The sequence below is a fragment of the Panthera pardus genome, unplaced genomic scaffold (genome assembly GCF_024362965.1).
Source record: "Panthera pardus isolate Hobbes unplaced genomic scaffold, ASM2436296v1 HiC_scaffold_8, whole genome shotgun sequence".
Taxonomy (NCBI): Eukaryota; Metazoa; Chordata; class Mammalia; order Carnivora; family Felidae; genus Panthera; species Panthera pardus.
Genome location: NW_026527013.1, coordinates 55,691,620 through 55,707,202, shown reverse-complemented (window position 1 = coordinate 55,707,202; position 15,583 = coordinate 55,691,620). Strand labels below are relative to the sequence as shown.

The following is a 15,583-nucleotide window of genomic DNA, read 5'->3' as shown; positions in this document are numbered from 1 at the left end:
GCTTGAGGTCACACGGCACTCCTCCTCATGCCCACACAGGGCGGGAGTGTGGAAAATGGTCTCAGAGGAGCCACTCATGCAAATAAGGACAAGAATAATGGCACATTCCCCATTTTCATTTAAAAATAGTCACAGTAGCTGACACTTGCCTGGCACTTTCTAAGTGCCCGTGCCTTTCTGAGCTTTTTACACTGTTAACCTTGAGTCTCCATAGCGGTTAGAGGAGATAGGTTCTATTATATTTATTTCCATTTTACAGATGAGGAAACTGAGGGTTAGAGAGTTTGAGTAACCCCCCAAAGTGACCCAGCAGGGGCAAAGCCAAGAATCAAAGAGCTGCTGACTGCTTCATATCACAGCTTCAGATCACTCATGCCTCTGGGGAGGCAGTGAGGGCGGGGTTACTGTGCCCATTTTTCAGAGGAGTAAACCGAGGTCGGAGAACCTGGATGACCGCCCAAAAGGAAGCAGTGGAGTGGTTTGGGACCTGGCCACTCAATGAGCGGTAGGTCCCTCTTTTGAGCCAGGTGGATGGGCGAGTGGTGGCGGTGGGTAAGGGAGGGGGCGGGTCGGGCCCGGGGCTCTCTAGCTCTTTTTCTGGAAGCAGCAGGAGGCTGAGGACCGGCTGTACCACTTGGCACCAGCTTTTGAAAGGAAAGGGTTTCCTTGAGAAGTGCGCTCTAATAGGGGAAGCGGTGGGCCAAACGTTCGCCGCGCTGCATGAGGGTGTGTGCGCGCGCGCTCGGCGAGCCCGGGCTCTTTGTCCGAGCCCGTGCGCGCGTGCGTGTGTGGTGCGCGCGCGCGCGCGTGTGCGTGTGTGTGTGTGTGTGTGTGTGTGTGTGTGTGTGCATGTGTGCGTCCGCATATGGGGCGGGGCTGGGCGTCCGGCCCCGCCCCCGGCCCCGCCCCCGGCCCGGCCAAGCTGGTATTTTTCCACCCAGCAGGATGGGTGATGCTGAGAGCTGCCTGCTCAGACAACAGACACGCGAGGTCAGGAAGAAGCCGCTTATAAATTACCGCTTCCTCCGCGCCGCCGCCAGCGCAGAGCTCCGGGCCCTGGCCGCAGCCCTGCTCGCTTGCCAGCACCGAGCCCCTAGGACCGCGAGCCCGGAGACCGAGCCAAGCCGGGAAGGAGCGCGGAGCGCAGAGCCCGCGGGCCAGAGACGGAGCAGGAGGGCAGCCCCCGGCCAGTGGAGCCGAGCGCAGCCGAGCGCAGCCCCGCGGCCACCCCAGGTACCCGAGGGAGAGGGAGCCGGGCGCGCGGAGCCCCCTCCCCATCCCTGCGCTCCAGCCGGCCCGACCTCCCCGCCGAGTGCCCCCGATTCCGGCGCCCCATTCGCCACCGAGGGAGGGACGGAGGGTCGCCTGCTCGGACCCGCTGGCGGGGCTGTTATTGTTTGGCCAGCGAAAAGGGCTTGGGCTTTTCGTGCAGGCGGCAGGTGTGTGTGTGTGTGTGTGTGTGTGTGTGTGTGTGTGTGTGTCTCCCTCCGTCTCACTGGGTGTCTGTGCCCCCATGTCCCCGTGTGTGTCTGTGTTTCTGAGGGTGGGTGGTGCTCCATTTCTCCAGCAGTGTGCACTTGTGTGTCTCCGTGTGTGCCTGCTGTTCTGTGTCTTGGGTTGTGCGTCTCTGTGTGTTGTGGTGTGTCTGATACCTGAGTGTGGCTGTGTCAGTGTGTCTTTGGATGTGTGCACTTGTGTGTCCCGGTGTGTGTCTGGTGTGGACCTGTGTGTATGTGACTGTGTCTCCGAGTACCTGGCTGTGCACGTGTGTGTCCCAGAGTGTGGCTGTGTCTCCGGGCCCCTGCTTGCGGGCACTTGTGTGTCCTCTCGGCAGTACCTGAGGGAGTGTCCCCGGTGCCTGGAGGACGGAACAGCCAGAGCTGATTCTCCAGGGCAGGGAGCGAGTGGGGAGAGGTGATAGGGGGGCACGGCTCCAAGGGTGCTGCCCGTGTGTGGCGTGCAGGTGGCGGTGCCAACGTCCAGCCGTCTTGCGTGGCAGGACGGAGGCCCCGAGGGACAGCTGGGGGCCAAATGGGCAGCAGGCAGGGACAGCAGGACACATCCTCCTCTAGCCTTTTCTGCTTCCTTCTGAGGGTTCCTCTTTCGAGCAAGAGACTCTCGTCCCCCTCCCACCAGGGAAGCCAGATAGAGAATCTTGGGGACCTCCTCTGACAGCCTCAAAGCTTCAGCCTAAACTGGAGGGGGGACCTGTGGGCCACCCTCCCCGGCCTTCAGAGGGAGGTGTGTGCCGGGCAGGGCCACCGGCCTGGCTATTTTGGTCACTGCCTAGCCTCTGCCAGATCCTGGTGTCCCCTAGGACCAGCCCCAAAGGCTTGGGAGGCAGCCCGAGCCCCCATTTCCGGCCTGGAGAAATAAATCAGCTCAGTAACTGCCCAGACACTTGAACGAGGGTCTTTGGGCTGAGGGTTAGTGGCGCGTGGCTGGCTCCATTTGGACTTCGGTAAATTGGCCCACGCTTTGGCACTGCTGGCGTTCAAATAAATGTCATGGAGAAGTCGTTTTAAATTTTCTTTTTAATTTTTTTCTTGGCTAGAAGGGAGGGGATCTCATCCAGAGTCTCCCAGCCAGAAGGAGTTTATTTTTGTGAGAAAGAGCGGGTGAGTGCTTAGCAACCGCCTGCCTCCCTCTCGACCAGGGAGTCATCCTGAAGAGTGTGGGGTGGGCATGAGCAGGTACGGGGGTGGGAGTGGGGGAAGGAGTTTAATCAGGATGGTGTTGAGGGGGATTAGAGGGATGCCCGAGGGCACCGGCTGAGAACCCAGCACCGAGCGGGCTTGGCAGAATGGCCTGGGCTTGAGCCTGGCTCGGCCCCCGGTTGACCTTGTGCAACCTTTTCTTGGCCTCAGTTTCCACATCTGTAAAATGGGTGGAGTCGACTGGTTATGAGGTAAACTGGGACTGAGAGGCAGGAGCATGTCCCCAGGGAGCTGAGTTCAGTTACCGTGCCTCAGTTACTGTGTCTTAGTCGGTAGGTGACCTTGGGAGATACTCTTGGCCTCTTTGAACCTCAGCTTGGCCGTCTGGGCAGCAAGGACACCAATGCCGGCTTCGCTGCGTCCTTGAGGGGATTGAGGGAGATGAGAGTGAATAAGCCTGCGGTAAGCTGTAAAGCCGGGCTCGGCTTCGTAGCTGCCGATTAGAGGGTATCACGAGGTCTCAGGTCACTGTGGTATGTGGCAGGGCCAAGGTGCACTCTTGAGCTTTTGTCCTTCAGGGATACCCTTGTGCTGGCCCATGATACAGCTGCAGTCAGCCTCCTCTGCCCCATTCCTCTCCCTCCTCTCCACTTGTCCTGCAGTGATTGGGTCACATCTGCTTTGCAGAGTTGGGAGGCCAGAGTGGGAAGTGCCCATTTTAGAGATCAGCAAACTGAGAGCTGCCTAGAGGACTTTGCCTTGATTGGATAGTGATGAGAGTGGGCTTTGGGCGTCTTCCCTTGGCCAGCCACGACTTTTGGCCCTGTGGAGCTTTAGTCACTGCTGTGCTGAAGTGTTGAACTTGGACCCTGGCTGGGACCTGGGGAAAAGGAGAGTCACAGATGCCTCAGTCCTCAGGGTTGGAGGGTGGGTGCCTGGGGCCCACTGGCACCTCAGTTCTGTCCCTAGTTATACACTCTCCCTTTTTTGTGCCACTCTTCCTACACAAGGGTCAGTCCCCAGGAGGCAGTTTGGGTTCTGGTGATGGTGTTTTCTAACTTCCAACTTGTCTGCCTGTCCATCTGTCAAAGGACTTGGGAGCTGTACTCTGAAAGTGTTTCCAAAGTTCCTGAAATAATAAGATCCCTGTGAGTCATTGAACACATTCCTGTAGTGGCACCTGGGTGCTCAGTCGGTTGAGCGTCTGACTTCGGCTCTGGTCATGATCTCACGGTTCGGAGGTTCGAGCCCCGCGTCAGGCTCTGTGCTGACAGCTCAGAGCCGGGAGCTGCTTCAGATTCTGTGTCTCCCTCTCTCTCTGCCCCTCCCTTGCTGGCGCGGCTGTCTCTCTGTCCCTCTCTCTCTTAAAAATAAACATTAAAAAAAATTACATTGGACACATTCCTGTATATAGGAAAGAGTTGACAAATACAGGGAGCACCAGAGTGCAGCTTCACCACAGCAGGGTGGGGATCTGGGCGGGAACGGGGCTGACCTCGGAACCCCAGGGTGACCCCCGCAGGTGCAGGCTGGTCACTCTCTTCGGCAGAAGGTCATAAGCAAGAGTCAGATTCTTTGGGGCTATATCTCACTTCTCTGTGTTGGCCACCTTATCTTGGTCCAAGTGTTTGTTTGAATTTATGGGTTCTGGGGAGGAGCTGTGGATGTGGACATGCCCAGAGTGGCCTTCAAGTGTAAAAGGGAGCTCTTTTGTTTGTTTGCTTGTTTGTTTTGAGAGGGGGGTCGGGGGGGGGGGTGCAGAGGGAGAGAGAGGCAATCCCAAGTAGCCTCCGTGATGCCAGCCCAGAGCCCGCCAGCACAGAGCCCGATGTGGGGCTCGATCACAAACCATGAGACCATGACCTGAGCCAAAATCAAGAGTCGGACGCTTAACCAACTGAACCACCCAGGCGCCCCAAAGAGAGCTTTTTTAATGTGCCTCATCTAGTTGTTTGAGTAACCTAGCTGAGGTCAGTTCTGGCCAGGCACTGGATCTGGGGTAGAATATTGGCTTTTAAGGTGCTCGTAGCCCAGAGGGAGAGAGGACAGTGACCATGCCATCCGTGGCATGCTGTGAAGACTCAAGAGACCAGGTGTACGTTGATGGCAAGGTCGTAGGCAGAGGGCAGTTCATCTTCTTGGAGGGGGTGGTGTCAGGGCTGGCATTTTCTGTGAGTGGAAGAACAGTATGGGCTGGCATTCTGGGCAGGGGGTATAGCAGGTGCAAAGGCACAGCGGCATGAAATGGCCATCATGATAAGCCTTGCAGGGTCCCTGCTGGAGAGAGCAGGAGCCAGGTGGTAGAGGGGAGTGGGCACTGGGTAAATGGGCTTGAGCTTTATTCTGAGGGCAGCAGCAGGGAGAGAAATAGCATCAGACTGGCTTTGGGGGCAGCAGTGGAGAAGCCAGTTCAACCCGGGAGCCCAGAAGACCCCTGACGGTAGGTGAGGAACTAGGCTGGGGTCCAGGAAACCGAAGATGGCCAGCTGGGCCCCTGCTGGTTAGGGCACAAAGCGTTTTCTGTGCCAGTGACTCTTGCCCTGAGCTCTTTTTGTAAACACAGGGTGAAGGCCTGGACATACAGTTTAATAGGTACACAGGCCATTAACTTACTGGCTTTGACCTCCCTGGAAGCATGAAGCCCAGGAGTCTTTAGGGTGAGCAATGTCTGCCCCCTGGACAGGGCATTGGGGTTTCTCTTCCCACCTCACCTGGTCAGAGGCTTTGTTTGGAAACCTGAGCTGAGGGGCAGGGGTTTTGGGTGGCCAAGAGAGGGGAGAAAGAATGGAAATTGCTGTCCTGTTTCTAAAGCTCTGCGAGTCTGCCAACTCCCTTATAAAAACCAATATACCCAAGAAAAATCACCTAAAACAATAAAAGGAAAGGGAAGTATGGGGGGTAGGGGTCAGGCAGTATTGAGTCTAATTAGGTGGAGAATGACCTGAGTTACTTTTCACAAATTCAGATTCCCAGGCCCTGCATGGACACACTGAATTGATCCCCATGGGGAATCTGTATTTTAAATATTTCCATGTGATTTAAAAAAAAAAATCTTTTTGAATTAAGATATAATTTACATGCAGTGAAATGCAAAGACTCTGTTACAGTTGGATGCGTTTCGACAAATTTATATTCCTGTGTAACTAACCACCCAGATCAAGGTAATAGACTATTCCCAGCTCCCCTAGAAAGTTAGTCGCCCTGTGCCCTTCCCCTCCCAGAGGCGACTAGTTTCTGATTTTTGTCACCACAAATTAGTCTTGCCAGGCCTCGAACTTTGTATCAATGGACTTGTGTCGTCTATATGCTTTTGTGTCTGGCTTCTTTCTGCTTGATGTTTTTGAGATCCATCCATGCTGTTGAGTGTATCAGAAGGTGCTTCCTTTTATTGCTGAGTAGTATTCCACTGTATGGATTTATCTGTTGTTATCCATTCACCTGTTGATGGACATTTGGGTGTTTCCAGTTTGGGATGATTACAAATAAAGCTGCTATGAGCATTCCTGTACAAGTCTTCTAGTGGACTTATCTTTTCCATAGCTCTAGGAGTGAGACTGGGTTGTAGGGTGGATATATGTTAACTTTATGAGAAACTGTCAAAGGATTCTTTTAGTTACAGAAGTAATACACCTCAAGCAGTACAAAACCCTATCAACTAAAAGTGATTTAAAATATTTTTTTAACATTTATTCATTAAAAATTTTTTTTAAATGTTTTTATTTATTTTTGAAGGAGAGAAAGAGAGCGTGAGTGGGGGAGGGGCAGAGAGAGAGGGAGACACAGAATCCGAAGCAGGCTCCAGGCTCTGGGCTGTCAGCACAGAGCCCGACGCCGGGCTCGAACTCATGAACCGTGAGATCATGACCTGAGCCAAACGAAGTGGGACGCTTAACCGACTGAGCCACCCAGGCTCCCCTAACATTTATTCATTTTTGAGAGAGAGAGGGAGACAGAGCATGAGCAGGCGGGGGTGGGGTGCAGAAAGAGGGAGACACAGAATCTGAGGCAGTCTCCATGCTCTGAGCTGTCAGCACAGAGCCCGACGCAGTGCTCAAACCCGTGAACCGCGAGATCATGACCTGAGCCGAAGTCGGACGCTTAACCGACTGAGCCACCCAGGCGCACCTACTAAAAGTGATTCTTAAAGATAATTAAAAAAAAAAAAAGTGCACTGTAGTCTTCACTCAGTTTATTTGTTTCTTTCTCTGATAATGGTAAGATTACACATTTTCCTCTGCATACAGCTTTAACTGAATCCCTTGGATATTTACGTGGACATATATATTCCTTTTTATTACTTTCTAGGTCAGTTTTCTCTTCAGTTTTGAGGTCCTCTTTGATCTGGGGCTATTTAGGACGTGTCCAGCAAGCTGGCTCTCATTCTGTGGTGTTGTTATCGAAAATGGCATCGTACTGTTCTTGGTTCTGCCACTCACTCTTCAAACAACGGACCATTGTGGGACCGCCATTTGTCAGAACGTACAGACCTGCCAGGCCACCCTGAATAGCTAGTCTGCATTTGGGAATCACTGACCTAGTCTGGCCTGTCTTAGTCACCGCAAGCGCTGCCAGCTCAGTGAATGAAAAGCTCCCATCCGGTGACTTTGAACTTAAAGAAGCAGGCCGAGGCCATTCAGCAGGCTGAGGTGGGAAGGATTGATACTTACTGAGCACCCAAGATGCCTTGTCTCCCTTCCTGCATTTAAGCCCTGTGCCTGACTTGGGGGTTCTTCCCTCCATCTTCTGGATGAGTTCACCCGGTCTCAGGACAGTAACTTGTGCTGCAGCTCACACAGCTGGGATATAGGAAAGGGAATTAGAATGAGACAGAGCCCCCCCTTACTCCACTGGCGGCACTGCAGAGCTTTACTGAGCACCTACTGCGTATCAGGCTGAGTGCCAAGGCCAGGAGGGCAAGGATAAGTAAATAAAACAGCCCCTGTGCTCAAGTGGCTCAGTCTCACAGGAGGGGAGAAGATCTGTATCAGGAAGAGGTTAATGAACAGTTCCAGAGGCTCATGCCAAGGGCAGGCAAAAGTCCAGGTCCAGGCAGGGAAAAGCATGGAAGGTCTGAGGGGGAGTGGTCCATTGGCAGGGGGAAAAGTGTGGGGACTTTGAGATCTTTGAGTTAAGCCTCCCCGCCCATCCACTTTCTGGATCTGGAGAGTGAGGTCTGAATGAGGCTGATCAGCTATCAAAAGGGCCATTGTTCCCAAACGAGTTCTTCCCCCAGACTCAGGCTCCATTCAGTGATTACGTTAAACAGGTAAATTTAAGGGCAGGGTTTTTACCTTTGTTTCAGACTCTTGATGGCCACATTCATAATTCAGATTCTGATTTTATCACAGCTAATAGGAAAGGGAGTGAGAGGACGAAGCCATACTGATCCAAAAGATTCCTTAGCACTTGGTTGCTCAAGAGACATCTGCAGAATCCGGAATGGGGGTTCCTGGAAAGCAGGACCTCCTGGCTCCCGTGGGCAGCTCTGTGGAATAGAATCAAGGCAATTGCAAGAGGGCTAGAGGGCCGGGGCTGAGCTCTAGATTTGCTCACTTGGGTCCTCCCTAGTCCCTTGGAGCTTTAGCCTCCCCATTAAATGGAGGCTGGGAGGCTGGGGGCACTTCTGAGAGTCCTGGCCCTCCCACGGCTTTTCGGCTCTTTGCACACAATAAAAGTGCTAAGCCAATCACTGCCATGTTCCACCATCCCCTTTCCGGCAGAAAGTCTCTAACCCAGGCCAGGTTGCCTGTTGCCTGGTGGGGGGGGGGGGGGGGTGGAGGGGTGAAGTGTATTTCAGCAGAGTCATGCTTAGTGGGTGAAGGGCACCGGAAGGTGGTGGTCATGAGGGCTCTGCCCTCTTGCCCCATAGCCAGTTGGCACCTGGAGATGATGGCTGCTGAGTTAGGCCTCAGGGAAGACTCAGGCCATGATTTCAAGGACATTCATGCTCTCACCAGATGGCACTTGGTATCTCTTCTCTGGGTGGATATCCCTATGGCTTGAGACAACAGGCTTCTTGCCAGGCTCTATTCCTCCTAGGCACCGCTCTGTGGGGGCATGCCACTCTCCTTGTCAGAAGCCTTCAGTGGCTCCCTAGTGCTGTATGAAATCAGGTCCACACGCCTTAGCCTGGCATTCGAGGCCCTGCAGAATCTGGCTCCTGGCCAGTGTTTACCCTCATCGGCTACCACTTTTCCCCTCTCCTCGTGATTTGGCTGTTTTCTGCTCCTAAAATGAGCCTGGGGCTCTCTTGGCTCTGCCATGCCTCAGCCCACAAGGCCCTTCCTCCCTTCTTTTTTTTTCAAAGTAGGCTCATGCCCAACATAGGGCTTGAACTCAAGACCCTGAGTTCAAGAGTCACATGCTCTACAGACTGAGAGCCAGCCAGGTGCCCCTCTCCCTTCTCTTTTTATTCCCCCTCTTCAAGGGCCAGCCTGAAGCTGCCTGCTTCATGAAGCTTTCCTTCAGCCCCTTAACTGTGCCTGACACATAGTAAGTACTCAAAAAGGATCAGATGAGACAAAGTGTACATAATCTAACCTTGCTCGGAGCCTCTGTAGGACAGAGCTCAGATCTTTGCAGTGTTGCCTTTTATCCATTCATCTGACTGACAGCACAGCCGGGGAGGGAGGGATAGATGCACCCGCATCCAGCAGAGGGCCTGGCACACAGTAGGTGCTCAGCACACAACTGAAGGCTGATTTCATCTATTCTGAGATGAGAGCCTATAGTTTAAACAACTGAGTGGGTCCGGGCTTGAAAATTATATTCACCCATCACCATCCATATTTATTGGTTCTGGGCCCTGGGGATGTGGCAGGTGAGCCATTCAGACCAAAGCATGGCCATACCCTCCCTCATGGAGCTGACTATAAAATGGTTTAATGAATGATCGCAGCGGCGTGGGGCACCAGACTTTGGTTGCCAGATCAAGCCCCAGGCCTGAAAAAACAGTACCAGTGGCTGCAAAATGGTCTCCCGGGGCCAGCTCTGGACCACAGGCACGTTTTGTGTTGTCCACACGGAGTTGTATAATCGAGCCAGTAGTTTTCAGCATAGGGTTTATTTATTTTGCGGCTGCATCTGGCCGTTGTCTAGTGTCTCTGAACACACTGCCGTCCCACCTGGCCACCCCCTCAACACGCCCCTGACCCCCTAGCTGCTTCCTTGGGTCTGGCCTGGCCCTGGAGGCATGGAAATGCGCTGCCAGGGGACCCCGGGCAGGTGGAAGCATTCCGCTCTGTTCATCCAACGGGGCTGGCAGCGCAGTGCGCACGCGCGAGAGATCCACGAAGGCCGGCTTCGTGTTTACGGCCCTCCAGCGCAGACCTTCGTGTTTCCACGGGGGCAGCTTGAGGCCGGAGCTGGGGAGATCCAGGCAGCCCCCACGCTGCTCCGCGAAGGGCCCGCGGCACACCCCTACGTCGGGCGGAGTCACGCACCTTCCCAGGCAGCCCGCTGTTGTCAGACTCTGCCGGGAGTTCCGGGCTGCGGGCTCCAGGCAGACGGCCGTTTGCCTCCTTGAATGCAAAAGAGTCAGCCTTCTGCAGAGAAGATCCGAGGGCAGCCCTAATCGGCCACCGGAAGCCCTCGGTCTGAGACCTGGAATGTTTTCAGTGGATCACGTTAGCTTGGCCGAGCCTGTGAGTGAAGTAAGTGGGTGATCGGTACCTATTCTTTAAGGCCCCATCGCAGGATGCAGCGGTCCCCCACCCACCCGAGCCGTGGAGGGGCTTGTCGTTAGTGGGGAGGCCGAGAGGCGCGGGAGAAGTTTTCTTCCCCCTCCATCTCTTCCTTCCCTCTGACCCGTGCCTGTGGTTCCCCCAGGCCTGCGGGTTGTTGCTACATCTTGGCCCTGTCCTGGGATATGGCAACAGCCATAATAATGGTAAACGCACAGCAGTGCTTCTCAGACTTGAAAGCTGTAGAGGTCACCTGAGAGCTTAAGATGCCCCTTCCCATGCAGGAGGACTAAGTTGAGGGCCTGAGTTGTGCATTTCTAACCAACTTCCGGCGGTGATCTTGCTGCTGGTCTGCAGACCACGCTTTGAATAAAGGAGGTAAATCATAGCTCTTGGGTGCCCGCCCTACTTCCTCAACCAGCCCCTGTGCCTTGTGAGCATCATCTCCCTAACCATCACAAGAGATACGATGATTTCCATTTTGCTTGTGAAAAGTCAACGCCCCAGAAACCGCAGGTAACTTGCCCCCAAGGTCACACAGCTGGGAGGCCGCTGAGCCAGGCCAGGCCCTCTGGGCCAGAGCCACCTTGGAAAGGATGCTGGTGGGGAAGCCGTTTTCTACTGAACGGTGTCCACGGTCCAAAAGCCACAGGAGGCTTTTCAAGGCAGCCAAGTCGGATGTAAATCAGGGAGAGCCCAGGGCCAGCCAAGCAGCGCTGACAGCAGGGCGGCCTGAGGCAGTGTGTCAGGATCAGGTCTGAAGTGGGTCTTGCTGCCTGGCGTGACGAGCTGCCCGGGGATGCTCCCAGCTCCTGGAAGACCAGTGTGGGGCCTGCCGGAACCCAAGAAGGCTCCTTGTCAGTCTTACAGCCTCGTTATTTAGATGCATCCCAGGGTGGAGGGCTGGGCGGAAGCGTAGGCGGAAGGGCTGTTAGCTGGGACCTGGTGCGTCATTGTTTAAATACTGGTTCATCCTTGCAACTGGGGATCTGATGGAGGGCTGAGGTTGCTGAGATCTTCTTCGTGGCTGGGGCTTTATTTTTGCACCCGGCACCTGCCCCAGGCGATTGGGAAGAGAACAGATTTGGAGTTTGGGTCCTCACAATGTGGTCACAGGATGCACAGTCACGTCATCACCTGGGAATTTGTTAGAAGGTAGAATCTTGAGCCTCACCCCAGACCTGCTGACTCAGACCCTGGGGGTGGGGCCCAGCACTCTGGTTTAACAAAGCCCTCAAGGCTTAACTCTGAGAACGGCTGATTTCTCCATCTCAGGCCAAATGCCCAGGAGTCAGGGAGGGTCAGTCCTACCCTTTGCTGCACATTCTTGGAAGCCAGAGTACCAGGGTTGCAGGGGGACTTCAGATTCATTTCATCTGTGCCCCACTTTTCTGATGACCTGAATGTCAGATAAAGGGGCATGCACAAAGTTATACAGCACATCTGAGACAGGGCGTACGCCGGGATTCTTAGAGTTACAAGTTGCAGAAATCACTTGAAACTAACTTGAAGAAGAAGGAAGAGGAGGAGGAGGAGGAGGAGGAGGAGGAGGAGGAGGAGAAGAAGAAGAAGAAAAGAAGAGGAAGAAGAAAGAAAGAATGTAAAGAAGAAGAAGAAAGAATGTAAAGAAGAAGAAGAAGAAGAAAAGAAGAGGAAGAAGAATGTAAAGAAGAAAGACTGTAGAGGAGGAGGAGGAGGAGGAGGAGGAGGAGGAGGAGGAGGAGGAGGAGAAGGAGGAGAAGAAGAAGAAGAAGAAGAAGAAGAAGAAGAAGAAGAAGAAGAAGAAGAAGAAGAAGGAGAAAAGAGAAGAAGAAAGAATGTAAAGAAGAGAAAAGAAGAAGAAGAAGAAGAAGAAGAAGAAGAAGAAGAAGAAGAAGAAGAAGAAGAAGAAAGAATATAAAAGAGAAAGAACATTTACTGACTCTTAATTGAAAAGCCCCCGGGTCATACTTCAGGCATGGCGGGATCCAGGTCTTTGGACCTCCGTTTCTTTCTCTCCATTCCTAGGCTTCTGTGTTGGCTTCATTCTCCTTGGGCTACCCTCAACTGCATAGGATACCTCCTGTCCCAGCATAGCCATCTCAGCCTAGAAAGAGCCTTTTTCCACCCCCTCTTTTTTTAAGAGAGTGTGGGAGGAGGGAAAAGGGGCAGAGGAAGAGAGAGAATCTTAAGCAGGCTCCATACTCAGCATGGAGTCTGATGCCGGGCTTGATCCCTCAACCCTGGGATCATGACCTGAGCTGAAATCAAGAGTCAGACACTCAACTGAATGAGCCACCCAGGGGCCCCGAAAGAGCCTTCTTTTTTCACGATATTTTTAGCACAAGCCCCTGTCATCACTCTCATTGTCCACGCTTGGTCAAGCCCTTATCCTTGAGCCAGTTGTCACGGCCTCTCTGGTTGGCTAGGCCTGGCTCACATGCCCACCCAGAGCCCTATGGGCTGAGAGTGGGTGTGCATGGGTCTCCAGGTGGAAGAGATGTGAGGCTGTCCCCAGAAGAAGGGTCATGGGTGCCAGGAGGCTGTCCCCACAGGAACTTAGTGCCACTCTTTTCCTCCTCCTCCTGAGCTGGGCTGCCCTCACGCAACTGCAATGTTCTCACACCAGATAGAATTATACTCCTTCTTCTGGTTCCCTTAACATTATGCTTATAACTGTGCGTTAAACATGCTGCTTCATCTTTCCCCCTTTCCCTCTTCCCTTGCTGTCAGGATGGCAGGTTACTCGCGCCACAGCACCTACACCTGTGGTAGGCATCACTAACCTACCCCAGCCTTCGCGATGCCATGGGAAGCCTCCGAGGCATTGTGTCACATGTTGGCCCTTTCCATGGGGTTCTGGGCTCCATGACAGCGGGGACCTCAGCTGTCTTGCTCATTGCTGTGTTCCCAGTGCCTAAAGCAGTGCCTGGCCCATAGTAGGTGCTCCATGATCTTTAAAAATGTATTTTATTTTTAAGTAATCTCTATACACGACATGGGGCTCGAACTTACAACCCAGAGATCAAGAGTTGCATGCTCTGGGGCGCCTGGGTGGCTCAGTCGGTTAAGCGTCCGACTTCAGCTCAGGTCACGATCTCGCGGTCTGCGAGTTCGAGCCCCGCGTCGGGCTCTGGGCTGACGGCTCAGAGCCTGGAGCCTGCTTCCGATTCAGTGTCTCCCTCTCTCTCTGCCCCTCCCCCGTTCATGCTGTGTCTCTCTCTGTCTCAAAAATAAATAAACGTTAAAAAAAAAAAAAAAAAAAAAAAGAGTTGCATGCTCTACCAACTGAGGCAGCCAGGGACCCCTTAATAAATTATTGACTGAATATTCTTACCCCACAGGGCCTTGAACACAGTGGGCACCCACGTGAGCCCATGGGGGCCCTGACGTAGTAATGAAGTTGTGTAATTTGGGGGACCGGGAACTCCGTAGACTGCTGGGGCCATGTTTCTGTCAGGAAGGGGCTCCAAGGGCAGGGCCTGAGGCATGGTGAGGAAAGACTTGCCCACCCTGCGGCCTCTTCAGCCCTCCCACCATCTCTCCTTTCCTTCTTTACCCTTCATTTACATGTTCACTGAAATGTGAGATCTTAGTTGATAAGGAGCCATTTCCTGGTTTTCTGCATTTTTATATTCTAGGAAACCAGGGAGCTTTCCAGCACTGCTCTGCCGGTAGAGTGAGAGGGAGAGGTGATCCTCCCCCATTTGCATTTTTCCCTAAGCTGAGTTCCAAAGAACAGGAGGTGTTCTATTAAAAAAAAAAAAAAAAAAAAAGCCTTCTGGGGTCAATCACATTTGGGGACTGTTTGGCTCAGCAAAGTTCAGATTTCCTTGGCACCATGATTCTCGGAGGCTCTAGCCAGTCGATGAGTTACCGTATTCTCCCAAGAATCTGGGGCCCCCAGGGCCTCCTCAGCCCCTCTGTCTTGCCTTATCGTGTCTCTGTGCTCACAGGGAACAGCCATTCACAGAGCTGGGCCCATGGCTAGGCACGGGGCTCCCAGGGATGTAGGCTGCTGGGTAGGGACAGGGCCCCGGTGGCTCTTGCTGCTGACAGTTTGAAGGGCCCTGCATCCAGGAGACGTGTGTGTGTGTGTGTGTGTGTGTGTGTGTGTGTGTGTGAGAGAGAGAGAGAGAGCGAGAGAGCGCATGTGCGTGTATGCATGAGTGTCTGAGCCCCTGATTTTCCCAGCCCTGGCCCCACTGGGTGTTGATCTGGCCCCTCCCAGCATGTATGAGTTGGTCACACATGGAAGAAGGCTCTGGGTGTCGTGTAAGCCACAACCTGACCAGATCTTCTCTTCTTTCCTTCTTTGCTTCCTCTCGTAATAGGTCCAGAACAACAGCCCTTTCCGAGGAGCCTCCAAAACGTAAGTGGCCTTTGACCTTCTCATGGCATTGGTGTCTCACCGACATGGGGCACTCAGGATCTCAGTGTGTTCTCCGGGCTCCAGGAGAAGGAAACAGAACCCCTAGGGCTCCAGGACCTCGTCCACGCGTCACCTCCGGGCTGTGGGTTTATGGCCCAGGTTGGCCGCCTGTATGCCTACTGTGCCAGGGAGGTAGCCCTACAAATGCTGAGCACTGATTTTGGAGTCTGGCCTGGACCCCATTCCTGGCTCTGCCAGCGAGTGGTAATGGGGAATTGTGAGGATTGGGGTCGCGCACATGTAAAAGGGTGAGATGCTTGGCTCCCAGCACAGCTAGGATGCTCCAGGACTTGGGGCTGGTGTCCCGACTGTCTCTTCATTAAACTTTTTATTTTTATAAAATTGGAAACCCTCAGAAAAGTTGCAAGGATAATACGGTGACCTCCTGTATACCTTTCACTTAGATTTTCCCATTGTTAACATTTGCTATGTTTGCTTCATCTCTATATGTATGCTATAAAAATAGTCACGTTAATATTCTTTTTTTTTTTTTTTTTTGCTGACTCATTAGGAAATAAATTGCAGGCATGATGCCCCTTTACCCCTAATACTTCATATGTATTTCGTAAGAGCAAGGCCACTCATTCTCTTATATAAGCACATGCAATTATCAACCCCAGGACATTTAACATTGACACAATTCTGTTATCTAATCTACAGACCTTAATGACATTTTGCTGACTGTCTCATATTTACAGAAGCTGCCCCCCCGCCCCCCCCAGTTCAGGATCACAGTGTTTTTAAAAGGGGTTTAATGGGGCAGGAACCTGACTTTCCTGCAGATGACTTCTTTACCTTGGTTTAAAACATCCTTACTATTGGGGCTTTCAAAG

The 15,583-nt window shown here is 53.1% G+C and overlaps 1 protein-coding gene across 1 annotated transcript in view; it reads left to right on the top strand.

Moving 5' to 3' along the window:
* Positions 1-944: 944 nt before the first annotated feature.
* Positions 945-15,583, top strand: part of SLC6A6 (solute carrier family 6 member 6) — an 88,522-nt gene continuing 73,883 nt past the window's right edge. Inside the window, exons 1-2 of the mRNA XM_019433592.2 lie at positions 945-1,233; positions 14,653-14,690. The gene's annotated coding sequence lies outside the window, so the exon portion shown is untranslated. The remainder of the gene's footprint in view (positions 1,234-14,652; positions 14,691-15,583) is intronic.